Source organism: Sciurus carolinensis, unplaced genomic scaffold (genome assembly GCF_902686445.1).
Source record: "Sciurus carolinensis unplaced genomic scaffold, mSciCar1.2, whole genome shotgun sequence".
Lineage (NCBI taxonomy): Eukaryota > Metazoa > Chordata > Mammalia > Rodentia > Sciuridae > Sciurus > Sciurus carolinensis.
In genome coordinates this window covers 331,251-358,385 of record NW_025920183.1, presented here as the reverse complement: position 1 = coordinate 358,385, position 27,135 = coordinate 331,251, and the positions used below count along the sequence as shown (strand labels likewise).

Sequence of the window (27,135 nt, the reverse complement as noted above, 5' to 3'; positions counted from 1 at the left end):
TTGGGATACACCTGTGTGTATCTTTTCAGCATGGCGTGAAAAGAGAATTTCAGGTGTAATGGCAGCCCTGGTCCAGAATCCTTCACTTTTGAAACAGGCATTTCTGCATAGAAGCCAGGTTTCCTGACCAGCAAGCTGCTCTTTCCCCCATGGAAGGGACATCCCCTTGAACCTGGAGGCAGCCGGAACAATTGTGCTGTTGCGTGGTGGCAGGGGAAATTATGGGAACAGCTGCAGAGAAGGGTTCAAGAAGGGCCTGGGCCCTGCGCTGAGGACAGGGTGGGTGAGCTGGTGCCAGGGCTGCCTGCCCCTCCGGGACTGCACTCCTCTTCCTCCAGAGAAAAGGCCCAGCGCATGCAGGAGCAGAGGGCCTGGGCCAGCTGCCTGCTCCTTACCACCCATCACAGTGACTTGTGGGGAGGGCCCTTCCTGTTCCATTCTGTCTCCCTGGGTTTCTGCTGCCCTTCCTTGCATTTCTCTCATGGATCTGACGTCCCCTTGCGCTGGCCTCTCTGAAGCTGTTTCTGGCCATGGAGCATGGCCCAGGGCCCACTCCTCACCCTAGTCGCTGCTTCTGCCCCTGGTGGGACTGGCTCTGTGGTCATTGCACAGGCTGCAGAAGTGCTTTGCTCTATTCCTGCCATTGTGAGGGCTCGCTCTCATGGCTCAGTCTTCCTTGCCTGCTCTTGGCAGGCCGTGTTGCCCCTCCTGCTCCTGCTAGACCCTGCTGCTAGTGACAGGCTCCTTCCAGGTGCTCATGCTCCTACCTGCTTCGTAAGAGGAACGTGGAACTTCTCCTGGACATGGCACTCCCTGCCCTGGTAGACCACAGGTGAGCTGGTCCACTTGGGCTGCATGTGCCCATCTACCATGTATGACTAACTCTTAATTAAGAAGTATCTCCATGTATGGAAGAAAGAGAATCAGAACATAGAGTGATCACAGTTTCACTGTGAGGATAGGAAGGGAGAACTGTTCATGATCACACTGGAACACCATCAGGCAAAGAAGACAGAATTACCCTAAGACATGATAGTGTGATCAGGTACAGTGAAAAATAATATAGAAAATGAGAAAAAAGTTAAGGTGCAGAATGTATTGATCTGTAAAGTAAAGGATCACAGTGGCTGCAGAAATATACTCCAATAAGCTGAGTCTTCCCTGGTGTGCAGCAACCCCAAGAGGTACGCCATGGATTTTCCCCAGACACGCACTCCCCATCTCTCCTGGCATCCCCCCTAAACCAAGGTCAATACAGAGACATTTTTTCATAGCCTCCTGTAGAAGATGATATTCCATGAAATTCTAGGAGGGCAATTACTTTTCATGTTAAAGTTTAAGTCACAGGATCAGATAGCATTTTATGTTTTCTCTTTCTTAGGAGAATTCCCTATTATAACCACAAAGTCTCATACCGTGAGGACAAAGAAGGACCAGAACAGAGATGTTTTCATCTCACAAAGCCAAGAAGAATCTCCTCTGGGACTTTACGTGTGGATGTCAGCAGGAACTGAGCCCCCAGGGTGCCAGCTCTGCAACTGCCAGGCCAGGTCCAGCCAACCCTTGCTGATTTGCATGTTTCCCTAGAGAGCATTTCTGCTTCTCAGAGTACCTGTTAACAGGCTTGTGAATAACTTGGTGAATCTGGACAGCAGGAGCCTCAGGCAGGGCCAGACTGAGCACGGGTGACCTGGCTGCCCTCTTCTGCCTTCTGCTGCTCTGGTGCCCAGGTGAGGAGGGACCACAGGGAGCAATCTGAGGTGACAGAGATCTCTTCTCCTAGTGTGAGGTGCTCCCAGGGCTCTGTGCATCTCTGACCCAGTCTCCCCCAGAGACCCAGGGGCTCTCGAGTTGGGGACTGGGACAGCCAGGTCTGCTGGGGGAAATGGAGTGGGACCCAGTTGACTACAGAAATGCTGTTTCTTCCTTCCCAGTTGCCAGTGGTAGCCTGGAGCTGACACAGTCTCCAGCCTTCCTGACTGTTACTTCAGGAGAAATTGCCTCCATCACCTGCACTGCCAGTCAGAGCGTCAGTAACTATCTAACCTGGTACCAGCAGAAACTAGGCCAGACTCCCAAGATTCTCATCTATGATGCTGATAACCAGTCATCTGTTGTCCCAGACCATTTTGCTGGGACATAGTCTGGGACAGAATTCATTCTCAAAATCAGCAGGGTAGAGGCTGAGGATGCTTCCAGCTATTACTGCCAGCAGGGCTATGTAGTCCCTCCCACAGAGTGACAGGCCTGTGCACAAACCCTCCTCCCAGGGGTGGTACAGGGAAGTCACATGGTGTTAACTGCTGCCCTCTGCCCTGTGGTGTGCTCAGAGGCACAGGGCCTTTGTAGGAAGGGCTGTCAGGGCTCAAAGTAAAGGCCTGAAAGGAACTTCAGACTTCTTAAAGCATGCCTTCCCACTACTACTACCATGAGTAGCACAGATGAGCAGCACATCATTCCACAGCCAGTTGCCATTGATGGAAATTGGGAGACTTGCTAGGTGTTAAAAACTGAGGGCTCCTCTGTGTAGTGCGACTGAGCCCCCAATAATTCTCCACAGATGTGAAACTGAGGCTCTCAGAGCTCAGCTTGCTTCCTGTGCTGGTGGAGAAGATGGAAACAGACTCTGAGGTTCTGACTCCCTAACTCCTACTCATGCATCATTCATTCATTTAGAAACCAGATACAATTAAAGAGGGTAAAGTACACTTGTTGTCAATAAAGTGAATGTAAAGTGATGAGCTGAATGAACGTGAGCTTCCTGCATTCCCTTAGCCACTACCCAGTTGGGGTATAGGCATCCCAGCATCTCACAGGCCCTCCTGATCCTCCCACTCACCCCTGCCACCCCCACCACCACCCTCAGCTCCACCTCCTGTCAGCACAGATTAGATCTTCTGGAACTTCATGTCAGTGGAGCTCTAGGAGGCTCCCATTGCTATCTTGGTCTTTTGATCAACATGTTGTGGGCATGTTAGCAATTTTTTTCCCATTTACCAAGGAAAGTTCCCTATTATATGAACATATCAGTCATTCTGCATGCTAATGGGTTGACTTAGGTTTGAGACTGTTGTTAATTATTTAGGAATATTCTTGCAACATCCTTTGTAGATGCATGAATTCACTTTCCTTGAGTATATTCCTAGGAATGGAAGTGGTGAGAATTGGCTGGCACAGTTTAACATCAGCGAGCCCTAAAATAAAATAGTAACTTGTTTTCTAAAACAGTGAGCAAGTTTACCATCTCCCAACCTGCATCATGCTCCAGTTGCTATAAAAAAAAACCTTTGTAATATTATTTGGTAGTGTTTTTTTTTTCCTAAAGAAATATGTTTATTGAAAACTTACATCGAGAAAATTAATAGCTTTAACACAGAGCACGATTGCTTCAGGAACATAAGACAAGCTATTTTAAAACGTAATGTCTCAAGTCTTCTAAATACTACATCTCTGCTGAATTGAAGGGAGACAGTCAAGATTATATGTTGCATAGGGGCCTGGATACTGCTAGCCCAAAAAGTTGTTAACAACTAAATATTAATTTTACAAATAATTCAACAAGCCCTAGCACATGGGTTGTAAAATCTTCAAACACCTAGCAAGTACTGCTTTTCACGAGTGCATGAAGCAGGAGGATTAAGTTAACAAGTGCTCTAGCTTGGTAGTGTTAAATTTTGTGAAATTGTACTCATATTGGTTGATCTTGAAATGGTATTGAGGTTAAAATGTGCATTTCTTTGATGAGCAATGAAATTGAGTAATTTCTAATATGTATTTTCACTAGCTTTTTGTATATTTATTCTTAGGAATGGCAAGTAATCCAAACAAAATGTATCACATTTATGCTTTCCTCCACTTTTGGTAGTTCTTTATATATCTTAAAAATAAAATTTTGCCAGTGTACAAGTCAGGGTTCTTCAGAGAAACATAACACACACACACATCTACATACAAGCATATATGTATAGGTATATAAAATATATAACTCTAATATAGTTTTATGGTAGAATATTAGATTGGACCACAAGGTCACATAGACTGAAATGTTCCCCAATGGCTGTTTTCATGCAAGAAAACCAAACCAAGGAAACTAGTAGTTGCTCAGTACAAGAAGGTGGAAATCTCAGATGGAGAGAGGTGAGAGAGAGAGAGAGAGAGAGAGAGAACAAAAATCACACAATATGCTAATGTGCTCCCCTGTTTGAGTTTTTAGGTCTGAATCCCCCAAAGTTGCACTGGTGCAAGTTCACAATGCAAAGCAGAGGAAACAGGGAGCAGTGGACAAGTGGACCAGTGCACTTGGTTGAGTGGGGAAATGGAGACAGAAGAGACAATTATTTCTCCTACTGTTTTGCTCACAGTCAGGCTAGGTCTTCTTGACTTCCCTGGCCCAGCTGCCAATAATTTCTTGCAACACCCTCACAGACACACCCAGAAGTGTGCTTTACCAATGCTGTAAGCTTCCTATAATCCAGTAGAGGTAACACCATCAATTGACCATCACAGTCAGGAATATGCACTGGATTATCTTCTCCCAATCTGCTTCTTGCCAATTTGCTTTCTGTTTTTAAAGTTTAATATGTTTTGTTGACAAACAAATTCAAATCTTTCCATTCTCAGGTTCTCTATCTTTGGTTTCAATCAATCATAGATTGAACATATTTCAAAAGAAAACTTACCTGCACTGAATATTTACAGAATTTTTTCTTGAGGTTATTCTATAAACAATATATTAGAATCATTATTTACATAAAAAAGAGATTATTTAAAGCATATGGAGGATGAAACTTCCTCCATCAGACTAATTAGTCCATCAGCTTTAAATTCACTCTCACAGAAAGTTTCAAAACATATACAACTTGTTAACAACTTTGCTAGAATAACCTCTAGTCCAAATTTGAACTCCAGTCCAATTTCCAATAGAGTCTTCCTCCTCTGAAAACTCACGAGCCCAGGCTTTACAATCCACAGTTCTATTGTCATTCTGGTGTATGGGTCTTGCTCACAACAATCTAAAGCTTTTCCAACTTGCATCTCTAAACTTTTCAAAATTCTTCACACAAGTTCCAAAAATCCCCAAAGAATCTGAAAAACATGGTCGGGTTAGTCACAGCAACCACCCTACATCTTGGTACCATTTTCTGTTTTAGCCAACTTTTTCATTGCTGTGACCAAAATACCAAACAAAACAACATAAAGGAGCAAGAGTATGTTTTGGCTCATGGATTCAGATGTCTCAGTCCATAGATGGCTGACTCCATAGTGCTGAGCCTGAGCTGAGGCAGGACATTATGGTGGAAGGTTATGGAGGAGGAAAGCAGCTCAGGCCATGGCAACCAGGAAGCAGAGGGAGCTCCTCTATCCAGGGGCAAAATATAAACCCAAAAGGCACACCCCCAAGTGACCTACATCCTTCAACCCCGCCTTACCTAAATACAGTTACCACAATTTGCTCTGTATGAGTGAATTCATTCACTTACTAGGCTAAAGCTTTCACAACCAAATCATTTCACCTCTAAACTCTTTCATTGTCTCACACATGAGCTTTTGGGTGATACCTCATATCTAAACTGTAACGGTGACATTGAGTACCTATTGGTAACCACTCATACATCTTCTTTGGAAAAATGTCTCTTCAGGTCTTTGGCCCATTTTTAATAACAAATTTTGTTTTTGTTTTTGATTTTTGCTGTTGTGTGGAATACTTAGATATCTTAGATATTAACCACTACTAGAATTATTTTTTGCAAATATATCTTTCTTTCTGTAAGTTTTCTCTTTCTTGTTATTTCCTTTGCTGTACAGAAATTTTAGTCCCACTTGTTTGTTTTTGTTGCCTGTACTTTTGGTGTAACACTGGAAAGATATTGATAAAATGAATGACAAGGACCTCCCCATGTTTTCTTTTAGGTTTTACAGTGTTAAATCTTATATTTAACTCTCTAATAAATTTTAATTAAATTTTGTATATAGTGTAGCATAAGGGTCCAGTTTCATTCATTGCATGTGTGTATCCATTTTTCCCAACATTACTTATTGATGAAATTTTCTCCCCCATTCTTTGTTCTAAGTGCTTTTGCCAAAAATTGGCTGACGATTTATGTGTGGGTTCATTTTTGGGTTGTCTGTGAAGTACTACTTGTCTATATATCAGGCTGTTTTTACCAGTACCATATGATTTCCATTACTATACTTTCGCAATACAGTTTGAAATCAAGAAATATGATGATGCCACCAGATTGTTTTTCTTTCCTGAGATTGCTTTGATCTTCATGGTCTTTTGTGAATCCTCACAGATTTTGCATCAAAAATACCACTGGGGACGAGCCCTGGGCATCACATGAGCAGCGACGCTGGGACCGACCACAGCCCGAGACCCCAGCCCTGCGGCCCCGCGCCCCTGCTCGACCCTAACCATGTCTGTCTGTTGTTGCTTCTTTTTCAGGGATTATGGCAGTTCCAGGAGGAAATCAGGTGCTGACACCAACGCCGAGGCCATGATCCTGGAACAGTATGTGGTGGTGTCCAACTATAAGAAGTAGGAGAACTCAGAGCTGAGCCTCCAGGCCGGGGAGGTGGTGGATGTCATTGAGAAGAACGAGAGCGGATGGTGGTTTGTGAGTACCTCTGAGGAGCAGGGCTGGGTTCCTGCCACCTACCTGGAGGCCCAGAATGGCACTCAAGATGACTCAGATATCAACACCTCGAAGACTGGGGAAGAGGAGAAGTATGTCACCATTCAGCCTTATACCAGCCAAAGCAAGGATGAGATTGGCTTTGAGAAGGGTGTCACTGTGGAGGTGATCTGGAAGAATTTGGAGGGCTGGTGGTATATCAGGCTCCCCAAACCTAAGGACAAGACCTCCACTACGCCGAGAATCCAGCTTGGGGTTCCAGCTGCCGAAGCCACCAGAGCCCCCTTCCGTCCAGGTGGAGTACTACACCATTGCTGAGTTCCAGTCGTGCATCTCGGACGGGATCAGCTTCCGAGGTGGACAGAAAGCAGAGGTCACTGACAAGAACTCGGGCGGCTGGTGGTACGTGCAGATCGGTGAGAAGGAGGGCTCGGGCCCCGCGTCATACATCGATAAGCGCAAGAAACCCATCCTGAGCCGCTGCACCAGCACACTGACACGGCCCAAGGTCCCATCTCCGGCACACCCCAGCAAGCCCAAGGAGACTGAGGAGGGTCCTGTGGGTGCTAGCGAGAGTCAGGACTCCCCGCTGAAGCTCAAGTACGAGGAACCTGAGTATGACATCCCTGCCTTTGGCTTTGACTCCAAGCCAGAGCTGAGCGAGGAACCCCAGAGGACAGAGGCTTGGGAGACCAGAAGCTTGCCCAGCCCTGGAGGCCCTCTCCCGCCTCCTCCCTGCAGCAGGCCCACTTCAAGGTGGGTGAGTCTTCAGAAGACGTGACCCTGGAAGAGGAGACCATCTATGAGAATGAGGGCTTCCAGCCTTATGCAGAGGACACCCTGTTGACCAGAGGCTCCTCTGGGGACAGTGACTCCCCAGGGAGCTCCTCACTGTCCCTTGCCAGGAAGAACTCCCCCAAGTCAGGCTCCCCCAAGTCAGCCTAGCTCCTAAAGCTCAAGGCAGAGAAGAATGCCCAGGCAGAACTGGGGAAGAACCGCTCTTCGGCCTCCTTATCTTCCTCCATCACCATCAACACCACCTGCTCCTCCTCTTCCTCTTCTTCTTCCTCCTCCCTGTCAAAGAACAGTGGCGACCTGAAACCCGGCTCTGCCTCAGATGCAGGCATCTGCGACACTCCCAAGGTCGGGGCCAAGAAGGATGCTGATGTAAGGGCTGGGCTGACCTCCTGTGCGCGGGCCAAGCCATCTGTCCGTCCTTAGCCCTTCCTGAACCGAGCAGAATCACAGAGTGGAGAGAAGATGGACATCGGCACTTTACGATGCCAACTGAGACCCACCAGCCAGCTCCGGGGGGCCTCAAGGGCTCTAGGAGTGAGGATTCAGAGCTGCCCCGGCACACAGCCTCCAAGGGGCCTCATGAGGGGGCCAGGAGAGGCTCAGCTGACATCATCACCCTCCCGGCCACCACTCTCCCATGTCTCCCCAAGAAGGAGTGGAAAGGGCTGGCCACCTCCTATGTGACATGTAGCGCCTACCAGAAGGTCCAGGACTCGGACATCAGTTTCCCTGCAGGTGTGGAGGTGCAAGTGCTGGAGAAGTAGGAGAGTGGCTGGTGGTATGTGAGGTTTGGGGAGCTGGAGGGCTGGGCCCCTTCCCACTATCTGGTGCCCGATGAGAACGAGCAGCCCAACACCCCTGGCAAGGAGCAGGATGCGCTCAAGAGCAGGCAGAAGGAGGGTAAGTCAGACAGCCTGGAGAAGATCGAGAAGCGGGTGTAGGCACTCAACACCATCAACCAGAGCAAGAGGGCCATGCAGACCATCTCCTCCAAGCCTCCCGGGGGCTTTGGCAAGACGTCAGGCGCTGTGGCGGTGAAGATGAGAAATGGCGTGCGGCAGGGCCTCCCAGTTGGTGTTCGTGTCCCTGCCACCCCAAAACAACAACCTGTCCTGCGCCCTGCGGAGGAACGAGTCGCTCACGGCCACTGATGGCCTGCGAGGCATCCGCCGGAACTCCTCCTTCAGCACAGTGCACCCAGCGACTGCGGAGGCCAAGGGCTGCCTGGCGGAGCGGGCTGCCAGCCAGGGCTCAGACTCGCCCCTGCTGCCCACCCAGATGAGGTTATACTGGAACAGGTGGGTCTGTTGTGGTCTGATTGGCATTCCTGTAAGGAGGATACACAGGGAGCCAGAGGACCTGGAGAAGGCAGTTCTCGTGTCCATGATGACTGTTAGTGCTGGTGTGGAATCACAGTTCCAAGACTCTGTAACAAGGGAAGAATACCGGTCCTTATTGATGAGGACAGAGCCTTATCCTCCCTGAGATGGAGGCAGGTCTGGGTGCTCACACGCTCTGCTGGCCAGGTCCATACTGGCCCTCCTCCCTGGCAGATCAGGGCTCAGCATCCTTCATAACCTGGTCACAGGACAGTGGCAGAGGCTTCCAGGAAGGGCTCAGCCCCACCCTTGCTGGGACTGTCCAGAAAGGGCATTTTGAGGAGCTTCTCTGTGTCTCAAGGCCCAACTTCAAAACCCAAGTCAACTTGAGACACTGCTCGGATGCTTCTGGGGGTATAGAAATTCTTGAATGTCAGTCACCCAGAATCCAGTACACATCCCAGCAAAGTATTTCTATGAAGTGTGGTGCTCAGATGAAAGTGTTTGATGTACCATCAGCCAAATGCAATCAGGGCAGGAAGCACTCTTTCTGAATTAGCCATTTTGGTGTATTATCCTAATAGAGTATTATTTTTAAACTACCCCAATATTTTGATTACATTCTCAGCATGAGTCATTATGTACCTTGGTGGAAAAGCACTTCTGGCTGTAATTGCTTGCTGGAGCCCCTGGTACAGTTGACAATCTTGGATTTGCCTGGAACAGATGGACACCCGTGCTGTGGCAGCTGCTCCAGGCAATTTCCATGAAGAGCAGCAGCTGTCCTGTGCTCTCTTCCTCATTCCTTCCTCTCTGTCCCTCTATCCCTCCCTCTTGACAATCTTCACTAAGCACTCCAAGCCAGTGACTCTTCTAAGTTCTGGGACCCACAAGAACTCTGGTCCTTGGACATGCCACCAAGAGGGAGAGCTTGGCTTGCAGGGTAGTGGTAGAATTCAAGGAAAATGAAACAGGAGGGCCAGGGTCATGGGGCCAGGGCCACCAAGGGGCCCAGGGAGACAACCTAGTGCAGTCACCTCCATCTGGACATGGCCACCAGACCTGTTGCATCAGGAGGCCCTGGTTGAGCACAGCCAGCAGGCAGGGTGGGGCATGGCTGAGCTGCAGCTCTCCCCTGTCTGCCATTTGGGGGTCTCGAGAGTCTGAGTACCCTGGTGCAGGAGCCAGAGGTGAGCGTGGTCTGTGTGCAGAGATGTCAACAAGGCACAAACAGCCCATGTCCTGCACTGCATCCCTGGGTGGTCTCTCCAGCCACACAAGATTTTCTGCAGGACATCACTGTGAATGCCAGCAGAAGAGATGCCCCTTACTTGCCCCAGTGGTGCCCCATGCATCCAGGAGGGCGCAGAGCTGAGGGCAGGAGGAGTGTGCTCAAGCTCCCGAGGACAGTGCTATGGGTGCCTCAGAGCAGTATGTGCCTGTCTGCCCAGAGTGTGGCTTACCTGCCTCCAGGTGTCCTGGTAGGTCTATTAGACCAGGCTCCCTGAGGTGGACCTGCCCAATCTCTTCTCCAGGTGCCCTGCAAGCCGGTTCTAGACCACGGACCTGGGGTTTGTACCTAACATCTGGGGAGCTTTGTGAAATGGTCTGTCCACCAGTCCTGACCTGGGGAGATGCCCAGCCTTTCCTAGCCTAAGTCAGACCTCATGTCCACGTGGCTTTTAAGGGGAGGAGTCAGAGAAGGACTGTGGGGGCATTGGTCCTGCTGCCCTTTGGAAACATCATCAAGAGACGCCGCCCTGGCCTCAGCATGGAACCCAGCCTGGATGGCTGGGAATCAGAATACGGAAACCACCTCAGGCCACAAAGACAGAACCAGGGGAGCTGTCTCACCATTAAAGAAAAGTGAGTGAAGAGCACGCAGGGTCTCAAGTGCACTAGCCTGTGGTCCTGAGGCACGAAGCACCCAGAGCCCCACCAAGCAGCCTGCCAGAACTGCCTCCACGACTGCCCCCACCTGCACCCCAGCTCCGGGCGGCACAGCAGTGCTCTGCACTGAGGGCCTCAGGGAGCGTGTGCAGGTGTGCATGAGTGTGGGGGGGAGAATGAGTGGGGGCTGGGCCATGGAGAAAGCCCCTCTTCGCCAGACACCCGAAGAGCAGGCAAGACCAGAAGTGGCCAAGTGGCAGCAGTCACAGAAACAATGACATGTCACCACCACGACCCATGACATTCTGCATGATGACTTGGGGCACGAACCTGCACTTTCTCTTTGCTCCTGGTCCTACTGGGTGTGTTCTGTAAGAGGCTATCCTGGTGTGGGGCCAAGGTGAGCAGAGCAGCCACAGGTAGCCAGAGGGGCTGTGCCTGTGAATCAGGGCCAGCCGAGGGGCAGGCCTGGGAGGAAGCCAAGGATGAAGGACAGGCTCCGCTCCTGCCTGGCCTCTTCCTCTACTCTCTGTTCCATGTTTGCAAGGCCCGTTCCCTGAACAGACAGCACTCTGACCAGGTGAGGTGCCTCTCTTACCCCACACCACTGCCAGGAGTCTTGCACAGACTGGGGGGAGCCAAGCCAGCCCCTCTGGCCCCTGCCTGGCTCTTACTTCCTCTCTACCTTCAGTGACAGGTGATTCACTCCATCCAGCCCCATCTGAGGACAAATGGCTGACTGATCCCATGTCATATCACCCTGCGATCACGTCTGCCTACAGAAGGACTTGCAGTGCTTGAGCCCAGAAATGCACACATGGAGGACTCTGCTTGGCCAGGGCATGCGTGGCCCTTCTGGCTCCTCCCCACACCCCAGAAGGCCTGCTGTACCCCTGGGGTTACTTGTGAGGTCCCCAATCACTCAGCTTGGGCCTAGCACCCCCTTACCTAAATGGGCAACAAAGATCACAGTCCTTTGTGCGGCGGGTCCTGGAGCTACCCTGCCTGGGCAAAAACGGGATTCCATTCCTGGGCACTTCACTCTTCATGCCACAGGCTCCCTGATTGTACAGCAGGATGACACAGGAACTCACCTCCTGTTGTCCAGACAGTAAACAGGCCACAGAGAGGCTTGGAAGGTGGCTCTGGTACATGGTGGCTCCATCCACCTGACAGCATCAGGCTTGAGCGAGGACAGAGGCCCAGGGGTCCAGAGGGGAACAGTGCACAGGCTACAGGTGAGGCCAGGTGCCCAAGTGAGCACCAAGGGTCCTGGGCACCCTGGCCTATAGGTGGGTGGAGCTGAGTCAGGGACCAGCTTTCCCCCACCCTCCACCTCCTTGCTGGGGGGCAGCTCCCAGGTGGCCCCTGCCCATCCTAACACAATTTTTTCACGGCTGCTCATGAAGCTGTGCCTGTGGAGAAGCAAACAGGGGAACTGAGGAGCCTCCACACTCAGGACAGGAGGCACGTGGGTGCCCTGTGGACACCCTTTAGCCCACACTGGCTGTGTAGCCAAGTCACATGCAGAGCGAGCCACTTCAGCCCCGGCACCCATGCTGACCACAGGCATGGCAGCTTCTGCTCTGCTGCAAGACACCTTCCTGACCCAGGTGTGCGCCAGAGCCACGGGGATACAGGCGGGCATCCAGCAGCCCCCAGGGGCCCTGGAGCATGGTCTGCACTGTAATTGGCTCTGAGGCCCTTCAGCCCTCACGTGCTCCAGCCTTCCTGGCAGCCAGGTAAGTGTGCCCAGAGCCAGCTTCTGCCACCCCTCTGACAACAGAGCAAGGGCAGCCTCCAGAGGAAGGGGCTGAGTGGTGGCTGGTCAGCAACCAGGCAGGACATGGACAGCAGGGGACACATGGTGTGCTCCTCCTCCCAGAACCACCTGTCTCACACCTCAGAGACAATGTAGGCCCTCAAGGACATATTTAAATAGAAAATAAAACTACAAGATCTACATGAGGACAATGCTGGGGACATAAAGTAAGACTTAAGTAAAGGGGAAGCACTGGCTCCTAGGATAGGCTCAGACTGTTCCAGAGTCCAGCCCAGAGGCCCAACTGTAGGTGTCCCAACAAACCAGGTCCTGCCACTCACCCCCAAAACCAAGCAGGAAAGTCATGGCAAGAAGCAAGAAAGGAACTTTAATCATTATGGCCACATAAGGAAGACGAAGCGAGATCAGTGTCTCCACTCTGTCATGAGAGTTGTAGGCTGAGAGAGGAAGGACTGGGTGGGGCCAGAGGCTGTGTGATGGTCTGGCGGGTCACTTGCTCAGCTCTGGTTCTGCAAGACTCTGGAGAAATCCCTCCCACTAGGGGTGCAGTCTCTGCTTGTTGCTCAGGATGTCTCTCCATTAGGCCTGAGTTCCTGCAGGCCTTCAGTTCCCATGGGAAGACTGCTCCTGCTTGGGGGACCACCTCATCATGGGGTGACCTTCCCACAAGACCCCACTGTTCCTGGAAAGTGGAGAGCAGTACTGGAGATCCTTGGGTGCTGCTCTAGGGATCTGAAAAGGGTGCTGAAAATCTTGCTTCAGATGTAAAGAGGGACAAGGCAAGTTAGGTAAATTCAGGGCTAATAAACCATGTGTCACTAGCTTTAGATGGACACTCCTTAAATGATTGACATGCCTACACATGGAGCTGAGCAGTGTCACAGACATTAGGATCATAAATGAAGCCACGGTCGCCAAGCTTCATCCTGTAGTCAGTTCCCCACAGGGCATCTGAGTCACTGCTGCTGGCACAGATGTGGCTTCTCTGGTTCCTGTTGTGGGACCCCGAAGCTGTCTGCTGTCCATGACAACATGCACCATCTAACGCATGTGAGGCAGTAGCACCCCAGAGCACAATAGGGTCATCTGAACCCAAACACATCAACAGAAAATTTCATGTGGAGAAGAAAATTGGCAAGAAGTCAGTCTCTGAGAATTAAAAGCAGCACAGGAATGTGAAGCTGTAGAATCTATTTCAGAAGTTCCAGTGACAGACACAGTATGGTATTGTCACAGAAAGAGATGGGCAAAGGGTTATGGAGGAAATTCCAGAGATGGCCACGGCCATGCAGGACTATGGAACTCCAGGTAACTATGGAAGAGAGTGATTCTCCAGGACACTGGCCCAAGTGGAATTTCAGAAGTTGGATCTACACCTGTGTCCATGTGTCTGCTGAGGGCCCTTGGGCACCATACAGTTTGGACCATAAAAACAGTACTGCTCTGCACATTGAGCATTTGGCCCTGGAACTTGGCCTTCATTCCTTGTGGTCAGAGCACCAGGCCCAATGGTCACGGGAATTGCCAGCATGTCCCCAGAGGTGGAGGGGTGCCTGGTCTCTCATGTGGACAGTAACACCAGCACTTGTTACTGTCTGGGTTTATCTTTAGTATTCCCACCAGCCTGAGGGAGTGGAGCTGTCTCACCTCATTTGATCTGCACTTTGCTGAGTCACATGATGATGACATCTTTTAAATTGTCACCAGCTGGACAATTTACCTTTTTTGGTGGAATGCTATGGAAATCCTTCACCCATTTTTAAATTGGGTCATCTGTCTTTTTATTTTTGAGTTTAAGAGTCCTCTGTGTGCTGTGGATGCATGTCTTTTATCAGATATATGATTTGTGAATATTTCCTCCTGGGTGGTGAATTGTCCTCCCTCTGTTCAGACAGTGTCCCTGAAGGGCAGAAGTTCTTCATTCTGATGACATTCAAGTCATCCTTTCTCCTTTTGGTGTCACACTCAAGAAATCTTTGCCTACCCCCACATTAAAAATCTGAAAATTCTGAATTACAAAAAGAAATGGGAACAAAGAGAGGGAACAAATGATTAACTGGATCAAAATATTTGAATTCATATTACAATGTACTAATTTGTCTAGTAGATAAAGATCTTCTACAAATCAATAAGCAAAAGACAGTCAACTAGTAGAATAAATTGCCAAGGGACACATGCAGATGGTTCATAGAAAATGGAACAAGCGTCTCTCCCAGGTGAATTATCCGCTTCGCTTGTAGGAAGAGAAATGAGAAGGAGGCCCAAGCGAGGTATCCCTGCCTCCCTCTGGCTGGAGGGAGAAAGTGGGGTCTGCTGGCTGGGGAGGAGGCGGGCATGGGGAGGCCCACTCCATGGGCCTTGGCAGGGAGGCTGGAGAGCATGTGGTCCATGGCCAGGAGGTTCAGAGGGTAGTGCCTGACCCAGGCAGGTAGCCGCTGGTTCTAGAGCTCTGCAGCACAGGAAGGACAGAAGTTGTGATGGCTTACTGTGTAGTTCACACCTGGAACAGGGGAGCTTGATATCTTCAAACAGAAAAGAATGACAAACGCCTCAAGGGACGACAATGTCAGCGACCCTGACTTGATCATCATACAAGGTACATGTGTGTCACACTGGACCCCAGAAATAGGTGCAGTTACAATGTGCCAATCCAACCGCTTTTAATTACTTTTTTATTTGTTCTAATTTGTTGGACAATTCAACTTCTAGGAGATTTAAAATGCACATCACATACTTTTTGAATCAGAAATTGCCCTTCCAGAAACCTTCCTTTCATACACACCAACATGTGTGAGGAACAGGCATACTCATATGCCCCTGGGGCCTGGGTCAGTAGGAGACACCGCAGGGCCCCTGCCATCACCAAGAGGGTGTGGAAGTGGCTGGGAGAAGTCTCTCCTACCCTGAGGCCTGGGTGTCCTGCAGAGCAGCTCCCTCCTGGCTCCTTGTCCAGCCCTGATAAAAAGGACTGAGGTCAGAGCTGATAAGCAGGGCACTTGCCAGGAGGTGTGTCTGGCGCACTCTGAATCCTGTGCCAGCAGCACCCCTCAAAACAAGGAAATGAGAGAAGAGAGTAAAATGGAAATGAGTGAGCAGAAGGTCCTCTGGACCACAGCCAGCAAGTCAAAACAAACCAGTTTACTGAGCACCTACTATGTGTGAGGCTCTTTTCCCTGTACCTAATAAAAACCCTGAAATCAGTGCTTGCTCTTCTTTGTAGTCCTGGAGACCAGGTACAGAGTGGTAAGACACCTGTTCCTGGTGGCTCAGGTGGGAAGGGCTGACTTGGCATCCACACTGGCTTCTGCCCACCTGGACACTTCCTGGAGATTTTGCTCCTCACTTCTTGAAGACAAAGAACATGCTTTGCTTGTGCTTGTGTCTCTACTGCCTCCTGCAGACTCTGCACTGATCATCATGCAGGGGGTCCTTTAGTGCCACATTGAAGAGGTCACTGTGTTTGGGAGTCTGGCTTCCCTCTGCTTGTCCTCAACAGAAGGCTCTGCCTGATGCTCAAGGCCGACACTCGGGCTTCTGCCTGGGACCTGACCCCACTCACCAACCTGGCCCCTCTCAGACCATTGTACACCTACGGTTCTCTGCAGTCCACTCCCCCTGTGCCAGGAGCCACCTCTCTCTGTTTGGACCAGACAGTGGGTCCCCTGGCCTCTCCTGTGGGACTCCTCCAGCACTCACCTCCCTGAGTCAATGAAAACCACCAGGGCTACATGTGTGCACTGGCTTACCATGGCTTCTAGGAAATGTGTGGAGGTGCCAGGGCCATATCACTGCCTTCCTCTGCCCAGAACACTCCATCCTGCCCCAGTCTCATGTCCAAAAAGAGCCATCCCAACACAGGCTCCCTGCCCCCACTCCAGCAGGTGTGTCCTCCTGAGAGAATGGAGATGGATCTATGCTTCACCTCTGTGCCCCGCAGTCTGCAGTGAAGCAGAGGCACCTAGGGCAGGAAAGATGGAGTTTCCTTGCTGCACACTGGAGCCCTGGGGGTGCCTCAGGCCTCCTGAGGTGAGGACGCAGCCACTCTGCAGGCCAGAGGAGTGGTGGGCAGCCCAGGTTCCAGGTTCCCAGGAAGGAAGAGGGGATCAGCTGCTGGTGTCCAATGTGGCCCTGGGATGCTGAGGTCCACTTCAGGAAAGAGCAACTGGCCACAAATAGAGCATTAGCTTGGAGCTGCATTCTTCAGCCCCATGGAGTCATCTCACCACGTGGGCTGCTGGCCATGGAAAGAAGCCCTTCAATCAGCCCATCTCTCAAACACCAGGGGGTTTGATGGCAGCCCACAGACACACTGAGTCTATGGTATTTAACTGTCACATTTGCCAGAATGTGCCCCAAATCCTACAGGAGAGGGAAACGGTGCCTGTCACCCTGAGATGGTGTGGGACCCTGGCAGGTGAGGCCACCCCAAGACAGTGCACATTCCACTCTGGCCAGCTGAGCGCTGGCCCTGCCTTGCTTATGTTCACGGAATTTGCTGGAATGACCTCTTTAATACTCACTCGGTGCTTGGTTCATGCTGAGGCTGAGCACAAGTTCCTCACTGTTCATTATTTAAATTAGCAGGTAGTAGATGCATGGAGACACTGTGCCTGCTAGCAAGGGACCAAGCCACAGAGGTGCCACCGCCCCTGTCCCTCCATGCCCTCTGCCAGAGGTGAGAGCCTTGGGCACACTTCTGAGGGCACCCCTATGACTAGGAAGGCAGCTCCTGTTCCTGGTTCTTCCCCTTCCAGGGAGGAGGGGTCCAGGAGAGCATCCAGCACCACTAGCACTTCCTTCTCCTCTACAAAGAGCATCCATCCCCAGAAATGTCTGTTTCACTCAGAACCTGCAGCTCCCTCCCCACTGCTCCCACCATCAAGCCACATTGTTCTGCAAGTGCATTTGATGCAAGGTGAAACCTGATGCACCATGCATGCTGCGTGGAATTCTGATCTGCACCCGGCTTGGCTGGCCCATGAATGCCCTGGGCACCCGGCCTCCAGCCCCAGCAAGGCCTGCCTGCTCAGCACTAGCAATCATGCTGCACACCAATCATTTTTTAATGTTTGGTTTAATGAATACAGATTCCTTGAACAATAAAAAAAATCAGAAAACAGCCTTAGATTCTGGAGATCTCTTTCTTAACAAAGAAAATGACTTCTTGGGCATGCACGGGGAGAATCAACAACAAGCTGACAACATATTTAGAAGATTGTTGCTGGGAGGGAGAGGCATTCTTTATACAGCTCTTACTCTCTCAATAAGATCATTCTTATTGAGAATTCAGTCTTCTCCAGCTTCCCAAATCCTTGAGCCCGAGCTGCTCCCTGCTCCTTCCTTCCTACTAATGGCAAACAGTGACACCTCGGAAGGGGAGATCTCGAGTGTTAACTGACTGTGAGCAAACAATGCCATGGAGGTTGCAGAGAGCAGGGCCTTTGGCAGATTGGTGGCAATTTAGGGAGATGGCACTGTCACACCTGGGTTGACAACACTGACAGAGTTTGTTGATCTCTGCTCCCATCTTGAATCTGAGTGTCATGCGTCAAGAGAAATGGGAGGTGTGAAAAAGATGCTTCTGGACTCAGTCTTGATTGCAGGTCACATCTGTAGCACTGAAGCAAAGAGCGGGGGTCAGACAGGAGCCAGGACTTGCTCACACCTCTCCCGCCCGAGGCACCAAGCAGGACACCAGTCAGGCATCGCCACTGCCCAGGTCACCTCCACAGAGCACTTTCCGGGTCTTTGTAGCCCAGAGCAGCTTCTGGGAGAAATGGCCATTTTCCAGCAATTCCCACTCTTGGGGGTCCTGAGTTTGCCCCTTGAGGCACAAAGACCCGGGGGGCAAGGCCTGGTGAGGGCAGCCCAGGGCACCATGGGCACAGTCGGAGATGCCTGGGCCCTGTCCAGTAGTGAGCTCCTCTGAGCCAGACCTCACCCACACTTCCCCCTCTTGGGCAGGGCCAGGGAACAAGCCCTCTGCAGGGTTACCACTACCAGCTCCATGATGGCCCATGTCACAGAGAGCCAGAGAAGACGGGTGCCATCTGGGCCCTAAAGCAGCTTCTGGGCCCATGTGGAGACTCATGTTACCAGAGGCCAGGGAATCCAACACCCTTGGCTCCTCAGGGGCCAAAGTGCTCCATCTCCATTTCACAGTTGAGGAATAGGCTTAGGACATGTGTCTTGGATGTGCCCCTCGGCCAGAGAGGGTGGGAGGCACGTGGTCTGCAGCGTGGACTTGTGATTCTGTCTCCCAAAACATGAGCCTCATCAACCAGAGGAGCCACGTGGGAGTCAGGGCACATGGACACCAACAGGAGCCACGCAGGTGTTTGAAAATAGATGTGGCCCCACTATTATGTGCGCCTGTAAAGCACTAACTTAAAAATTTCCGGGGGCAAGAGGGTGAGGTCCAGGAAGACACACCAGGCCCTCCTCCTGCCTCCACACCTCCAAGCTGAGGCAGTGCTATGTCCTTCTGGTAGGACAGCCACAGACTGGGCCACTTCCCTGGAGAACCCCTCCCCATTCCTTTTTGTGGAAGATGGGCAGAGAGCTGGCACCCCAGGCCTGCTTGAGATCAGAGCCTGAGTGCCCAGGGAGAATGTGGTTCCCAAGGAGACGCCATGGCAAATTCAGACTCCAACCTGGGTGCACCTTGCTCTCCACTGTGTGATACCACCAAGAACCGAGGCTGTGTCCCTTTGAAAGTCAGCACACACCCAGCCCATGTCAGACTGCACAGTCACACACCTGAGTGTGCCTGAGTACATGCTGGCCACTCTTCCCTGCCTCTCCTCCCTCTGGGGCAGAAATCTGACTTGCACTGCCTTCTTTTGAACCTACCCAGAGTCTCAGCCTGTGAACAGTCCCTGTGTGGATCCGACTCTCAGCAAAGACAGGAAGCAGCTGTGTGTGGACCGCTTTCTTTTCTTTTTGGTCCTGGGGACTGAATCCAGCGATGCTTAACCACTGAGCCACATCCCTAGCCCCTTTTCTATTTTTATTTTGAGTCAGGGTCTTACTAAGTTGCTTTAGGGCCTTGCTAAGTTGTGGAGTCCGGCCTTAAACTCACAATCCTCCCCCCTCACCTTCCCAAGTTGCTGGTATTGCAGGCGTGCATCACCACACCTGGCTGGACTTCTTTATTGAAGGGCACAGGGTGGCATCACCCCTCATTGGCTTCTACAGGAGACCACAGAGCTGGACTTTGGCAGTTTGGGAACACGACAGTCACCTTTCTGGTAGGTCTTCCAATCCAGTTTCCTCCAGCCCAGTTCTGCTCCCAGGTGGGCTCAGCAGAAGCTCACAGAGGACACATCTTAGCAAAGGGTTTGTGGGGCAGTGCTGTCCCACGGGACTGGGCCTGGCTCTATGGAGCTGCTGCCCAGTTGTGATCTGGGCAGCTCTTCGACACTCTCTGCACTGGCTCTGTGTCCCCCGCCTCCAATCTGGTACCTGTACGTGAGCAGTGCTTCCAGGGTCACTTTGATGGGATACTGGAGTGAGGAGACTGCACCAGCTGTCCTAGGTGTGCACACTGCACCAGACTGCAGGAGCCCCCAGCAAAGCCAGAGGGTTGACACTCCGTGGGCCCAGGGAAGAGTCAGCATTGCCTGCGTCACTGCTGTCTACCTGTGCTCAGATGGACAGGTTCTCCCAAAGCTCCCCGTGCAGGCACTGTATGAATGGGGAGGCCGAGGCCCCCAAATCTACTCACTCCTGTGCTGGTCACTCTTCCTGGGACCTTCACAGGGGTTCCTGTGATGAGCTGGTCCCACTTGGGGCAGAGTGCCCACACACTGGAGGGAAGCACCCAGGCCCACCGTCTCGAGAGTCAGTGGCTGCACTGGGCTTAAAGAGAAGGGGTCTTACAGGGAGGAGGCAGGTGGACCTCTATTCAGAAGGAGGTCCCCCGGATCTGTGGATACAGCCTCCTGTGGTTCTTACTCCCCTGAGCATTGTGATGGCCTAGGAAGGAAGAGCGTCTCCTCTGACTAGGATGCTCACCTGCAGGCCCCAGGGTCAGCCCCCATGTGAGGCGCCTTCCTCCCTGGATGTGTGTGGCCCTGCTCACACCTGGCTGGAAGTGCCCCAACCCAGCCATGTCAACTGCTTCCCCGTTCCTCCAAGACCAGGGCCCATGGCCACCTCTTGCCTCCTCCACCTCCGGGGTTCCCACTCCTGATTCTTTGGGTCCCTCTACCATGCTTCCCTGAGGCCACAGCAGAGCTGGGCAGGGGTGTGGTCTTCTCTGGAGTTCTTGGGTGCTCAGCCCTCAAACACAAGTTCCCCTAAAACCCTGCTCCACACGGCAGGTGACAGCAACAACCCTGACCCTGTGTCTATACCATACCTAACCCCATGTTCACACCACATGTGACAGTCACACACCTGACCCTGTGTCCACACTGCAGGTCACAGCTGTACACTCCTGATCCTGTGTCTATACCACACAAAACCAATATTCACACCACAGGTGATGGCTCCACCCTACTCTGTGTCCACACCATGTGTGATAGTCACACCCCTGGCCCTGTGTCCACACATGTTTCTGACTGGCTTCCTGTAAGTCAGTCCTTCCCTGGTGGCTTGCTCATCTGAGGCTCCCTGCATGCAAGGCCAGGACCTGTGGTTACCTAGGTCTGCCCCTCCCAGGCCAGTGCGGGTTTCCAGTGCTTTCTCAGGCTGCTCACAGCATCTGGAAAGCTGCCAGGTTTGCAGAGGTGAGAGCTCACTGCTGGAGTCAGCATCTGACCATCACAGTCCCTCTGAAGGCTACGCCCTCAAACCATTCTTGGCAAAGTCCCAGGGAAGTCCTGCAACTCCTTCCCAGGTGCCTCTCCCACCAGCTACAGACCTTTGATGGACAAGACCCTCTCCCTTAGAGTTGTGAGACAGGGAAGACCCATGGGCCAGCATCTGTAATGACACTTGGGCTCAGGAGCATGATGTAGGCAGAACCCTGCGTAGCATGCCTCTGGAGCACACGTATCACTGAACTCTCTTCTAGATCAGCAGCACTAGATTCCTCATGGAAGGGAGAATTTGCCAGGTTGCCAGCTGGAAATGGAAAGCACACGGGAAGGCTGACCTCATACTGCGGAACCAGGTCTGTCCAGCTGAAAGTGATCTACAAGCACACACTTCACAGAGAGACTATCCATTTGTTCAGAGAACACCCTCCACAAGCATCTGGGGGAGAGGTTTGCATGTCATTTTCTCACCTACAATGCAAAGGAAGCAACTGAGAGAAAAACCCCAGGTTGTTTCAAAGGACACAGCTTCTGTTCTGGGGACAAGCCACCAACCCCGAGCTCAGAGTGGATCATTCCCTCAGTCTCAGATGTCAAGAGCACCTCCTCAAAGGGAACCAGGGCCTTCTCAGACACAAAGCTACAAACTGCAGTGCAGAAGCCCCTCCCCAAACACTGGAGTGAGTTCTCAGGGTGGGGGGAGTAAGACAAGGCTGATCCTGAAGGGGAGAAGGGAGGACTGGGCAGCCCCCAAGAAGCTGCCCTCTCGATGCTGAGATTGGACTAAGCTCCTACAAGGTAATTGTGGGGTACAGTCATGTTCTGTCCACTGTGAGAACTGCTCAGCTACAGCACAGGAGGAAGACTTGATTTTTTGCACTTACCACAAGTTGCCAGGGAAAATGATCTCCTCAGTCACTCCTCCAATTTTAATCAATTGCTCATTATTTTCCCCTTGCCGACTTATTTCCATGATTTCTACCACATGAAATGACCGAGATGCTTCATGAAGTGTGGCCTGGCAGAGGGACACTCTCACCAACCCTGCTGTGAGGGTTCAGCATGTCAGGTCCCCAGAGCCCAAATACGCCCACTGGCAGCAGGTGGTGTGGGCAGCCAGGAGAGGGTCTCCATGAAAACTGAAAACTGTTAGCCAGGTGGAATAAGGAGCAGTTCAGTGCCCGATCCATTCATGAACTGTGAATAGCACCAACTAAGGCTGTAGATGCTGGTCGGGGCTCTAGCCATGTCACTGTTGGCACTTTGTTGACTGCCAGAGTCCACATGACTGCCAAGGAGCTGTGACTAACCCAGGCAGGACACACTTCCCAGGGATCCGCTTCCTGGGTTGCATCTCCCTCATTCTGGGCCAAGGCCTGGTCCAGGGTAGGCTATGGAGCCTGCAAGGCAAAGGCATTTTGGGAACATGCTGGCATGACTGGGGACAGTGCAGCGCCCGTCTTCCAGTTGGGCCCACATGGGTGGGCAGTGTGACCTCAGGGGCAAAGAAAGGCTCCATCCCTCCTGCAAGAACCAGGGAGCTTTTTCACCTCCTCCAGGTGACTGAGACTCTGTAGCAGAGGCAGACGCCTCTGACCTAAGTGAAATAAGCTTTCTGTCCATGTTACAAACTCATTTTCTTTCCTTGAGGAGAATCACTAACAGACTGACCTAGAAGATTTCCAGATTCGTGCCTGAAGGTTGACTTTCTTAGAGGAAATGAAAGAAAAACCATGAAACTTCTGGTTTCCTGAGGCTGGGGTGGAAGTTGGGGAAGGGGAAACGGTGTGCCCAAATGTCAGCAAGTGTAGAGAAGCCTGGGTCACATCCAGGGAGATATGCCTTGACCAGTGTTTGGGACTTGACATATCTAAGGGGAAACTGAAGGGCACTGACCCCCCAGCCATCCTTAGCCACAGGTGAGATTGGAGACCTGAGGACTGGACAGGAACTTCCTCAGTGACCTGGAGGGCCAGCATGGGGTGGGAGGACCACCTGATGCCTCTCAGATCTCCTGGGTAATCCTCAAATGTCATACTCAGCATCGGCCCTGTCCACTGAATACCCAGAGCAGCAGCTACCTGCCCTTGTATTTGAGCATCTTTGTGTCTGGTCCTCTAGGCAGGAATGACCCCCCCTTTAGCATCCAACCTCTGCCTGATGGTGGTTGAAGGGCATAATTATACTGTCTGATAAAGATGCTGGGTGACCACCCTGACTCAGGGATCAGCAGCAGCAGAGCTTGCTGCTGACTTTCCAATTGGGGTCTTGGCCCAGGTTGCTAAGCAGAAATTGCTAAACAGCAATTACCTCCTCTGTGGGAATATCATAATCAAGGATAAACTCCAGAGCAGCAAAGTGAGTGATTTTAGCCCAAGGCCTTCATAGGACTCCTGAGTAATTCCAAGACACTCCTGATTAATTCCCAGAGGTATCCAGGAGCAGCTCTGGGGACACAGAATCCTCACTTCCAGCAGGTAGCATGGGAACACAGGGAATATTAACCCTGCCAGTCTCCCTCTGACATGAGAAGTGGACAGAAGGCACCTGTGTCTATGGTCCTGAGAGACTGGAGACCCACTTGGTGAAGGACTTGGTCCAGCATGGCTCTTGCACATGCATGCACAAGATTGCCAGGGCTGCAGCATCCACGTACCTCACCTAGGGTGGTCAGAACAGCAGGTGTTTTTTCTTTCACAGTTCAGAGCCTGGAAGTCCTAATCAAGGTGCCAGCCGGTCCTGCTCCCTCCCAAGCTCCAGGGAGATGCTTCCTGGCCTCTTCCAGCTTCCATGGTTGCTAGTGATCCTTGGCGTCCTCTGGTTGGTGTTGGCCATCTCCTTCCTCCCTCTTGACATCATCCTCCCTTGTTCACATCCATCTGTGTGCCCAAGTGTCCCTTCCTGTAGGACAGCAGTTGAATTGGATTAGTGTTCACTCTAATGACCTCTTCTTAACTCAATTACCTCCACAAAGACCTTATCTCACAGAGACGCAAAAAGGGGATGTGTTCTAGCCCTGCAGAGGAGTTGTGGAAATTCCTCTTTGCAGCCACACCAAAATGCAACCAGCAGCTGTTTCCTAAAAATTACTTGTGGATCCCGAAGCCAGATCAGTAACCGATTTTACTCTGTTACATTGAAATTCCCTGGTCTGTTCCATATAGGATTGTATACTCTTGGCATTTAAACATTTTGGTTTCCTGGGTTAGGCAGATATTCAAGTATTGACAAAATTTATTAGGCAAGACTTTAAAACATCACATTTGTTCAAATCACCACAAATTCCATCAGAGAAGTCTGAATGTACTGGAGCATTTCAAGTTCACAGTGGTAGGTCAAGTTTTCCAAAATTCTAATTTTCACTTGCACTCTCAAATTTCATTATTGCAACAAATTCCAACTGTTATTTCCTCTGAAGTGGTATTCTGGAAAATGTCTGCCAAATGACCAGTCTGAATGGCATTTTGGCTAAAAGTCCTCTCACACAGAGGTGTCCCCTGAGGACTGGCACTGGCAGCAGCTTGAGTCAGCTCTCCCTGGTGCTTCTCTCTGGTGTGTTCGGTAGCTACAGAGCCTCCTGGTCCTCCCATCATCACTCAGCCATGTGCCCAGGGTTGAGTTCCACAGTCAGAATGTTTTGCACTTCACCCAGGACATTCTTAAGTGTGATGCAAGCCTGCAAGCACATGGCTAGGAAGAACACTAGGGCCCCCGGTGTGGTGGCCCTGTGCCAGGTTCAGCTGAGACTGCTGTCTTACCACAAACAGCTTGAAGTCAACACACCGAGAAAGGCACATTGTGCAGAGAGGGTGCAGAAGGCTCCACACTGGCTGGCCCCACTTTAGCAGGTCAGGTGCAGAGCGGATATCAGCGTCTCAGCTCAGAGGCCAGCCTGCAGGCATCAAGGTGGCCATCGGGCTATGAGACTCACTGGGGCTCAGGTGCTCTTCTGGGACATTCTGGTGTTAGCAGAACCTGTTGCTGGAGATTCCAGCTGAGACCCCTGCCTTCATGAGTGGTCAGCTAGATGCTGACTCTTCCTCTAGATGTCATCTCCTTATAGAAACCTGTTATAGTTTGGATGTGAGGTGTCCCCACAAGCTCATGTGTGAGACAATTCAGGAAGGTTCAGAGAAGAAATGATTGGGTTTTGAGAGTCTTAACCCAATCAGTGACTTAATCCCCTGATAGGGATGAACTGAGTGGTGGGTATGCCTGAAGGAGGGAGCCGTGGGGCGTGGCATTGAGTGTATGTTTGTATCTGGATCATGGAGTCTCTCTGCCTCCTGATCACTGTGATGGGAGCTGCTTCCCTCTGCCACTCTCTCCTGCCATGGTGCACAGCCTCACCTTGAGCCCTGAAGAATGGAGCCAGCCTTCTATGGACTGAGACCTCTGAAACTGTGAGTCCTAAATAAACTTTTCCTCTTAAAATTGTTCTGGTTGGGTCTTTTAGTCACAGCAAAAAAAAAAAAAAAAAAAAAAAAAAAAAAAAAAAAACTGACTAAAACAACACTTCACATCATGGCTACCTGCTCTCCCTGGAGAGCTCTGAAGAAAAGCTCTGCTTCCCAAGGGCCCACCTGATTAGGCCAAGCCCCTGCCAAATAATCTCTGGACAAACTCTGTCTACTGCATCCGAACCCTGATGATCTGCAATATTCCTTTGCCACTCCTGTGACCCCCTGAGCACCTCAGCCCATGCCTTCTTTCACTCTATGACTGGGTCTTTACAGCCTGGAGAAGCCCCAGAGTCATGGCCTGCCTCCCATAACAGCTCAGGTTTGCTCTCAGGACCAGGAACCTATCTGCAGTCTCCAGTGCAGCATTAAATGCAGGCTCCTATGGGAGCATTTGCCAAGCTCATGGCAGAGGCTCACTCCAAGCATGGGGTCCTTGGAAGAAGGTCCTGGTGACTGCCTAGGTCCCAGGTCCCAGAGTCAGCCTGGCTGATCTGAAAACAGAGTTGGCCTTGCCAATACCTTGGAAGGTCTTAGAGGTGCCAGTGATCTAAAGACCATCACTGAGAAGCACTGAGTAAATGCTGAGGGAACCTGCTGGCCCTCATCCCAGGACAGGTCTGAGATGCCCCAGCAGTTGGCACATACAACTGGCCTTCTCCCAGAAATCCCTCCTTCTTTTCCCAGTAGCACAGAACAGTCTCCCTGAGGGCACATAGCACTGGTGGTCACAACACAGGGTGCCAGGTTTATCTGTCCTGATTGGTTCCAGAAGCTGCCTCTGTCGTGGTTGGACACCCCAGGAAGCGTACAGAGCAGGCCTGCTAACCTGTGAGGCCAGGGAATTGGTGACAATCAGCACTGTGCTGGTGGAAATTTCATGTTTTCTTCATTTCTATTTCACTTTTTTGACAAATAAAATTGTATAAATTTATGGTATATGGCATGGTGTTTTGATATATATGCACATTGGGAAACGATTACCATAAGCTAATTAACATATGCATCTCCACCGAGGAATGTTAATGTGCAGCCCATGGAGGAAATCCCAGAGTTTGGGAAAGGCGTGGCTGCCAAGAGAGGCCACACTGAGGGAGGCTTCACGGACTGGAGCTGACCCTGGGCCCTGAATCTTCCAGCCCAGAGCAGCTTTCTGCCTTTGCTGGTGCCAGAGCCACCTCCCCTTCCTGCTGAGAACAAGAGACCAGGTGGGACTAGCCAGGGTCCCAGTGGAGGGTCTCTGTCCACACTGGGTCTGCAGTGCCGCTCCTGCCTGCTGACTCCCACCTGCTCTGGCCTGGGGCTTCCTCGGGCGGCACCATGGCAGGAGTGCCTTCTGAATCTGCTTGGAAGTAGGCAGCTAGCAGAAGGAAAGGCATGGATGCTGTCTGCATATGGGTAGGCTATAGAAGCCCGTGGGGATGCTGTCTGCACACGGGTGGGCTATGTACACAGGTGGACTATAGAAGCCGATGGGGTGGGACCCTC

At 51.3% G+C, this 27,135-nt stretch overlaps 2 pseudogenes; one reads left to right on the top strand and one right to left on the bottom strand.

The window, feature by feature from the left end:
* The window catches only part of LOC124974847 (probable RNA-binding protein 19), a 470,746-nt pseudogene that overhangs the window by 363,244 nt on the left and 80,367 nt on the right, over window positions 1–27,135 (bottom strand).
* The window catches only part of LOC124974830 (SH3 and PX domain-containing protein 2A-like), a 76,909-nt pseudogene continuing 56,190 nt past the window's right edge, over window positions 6,417–27,135 (top strand).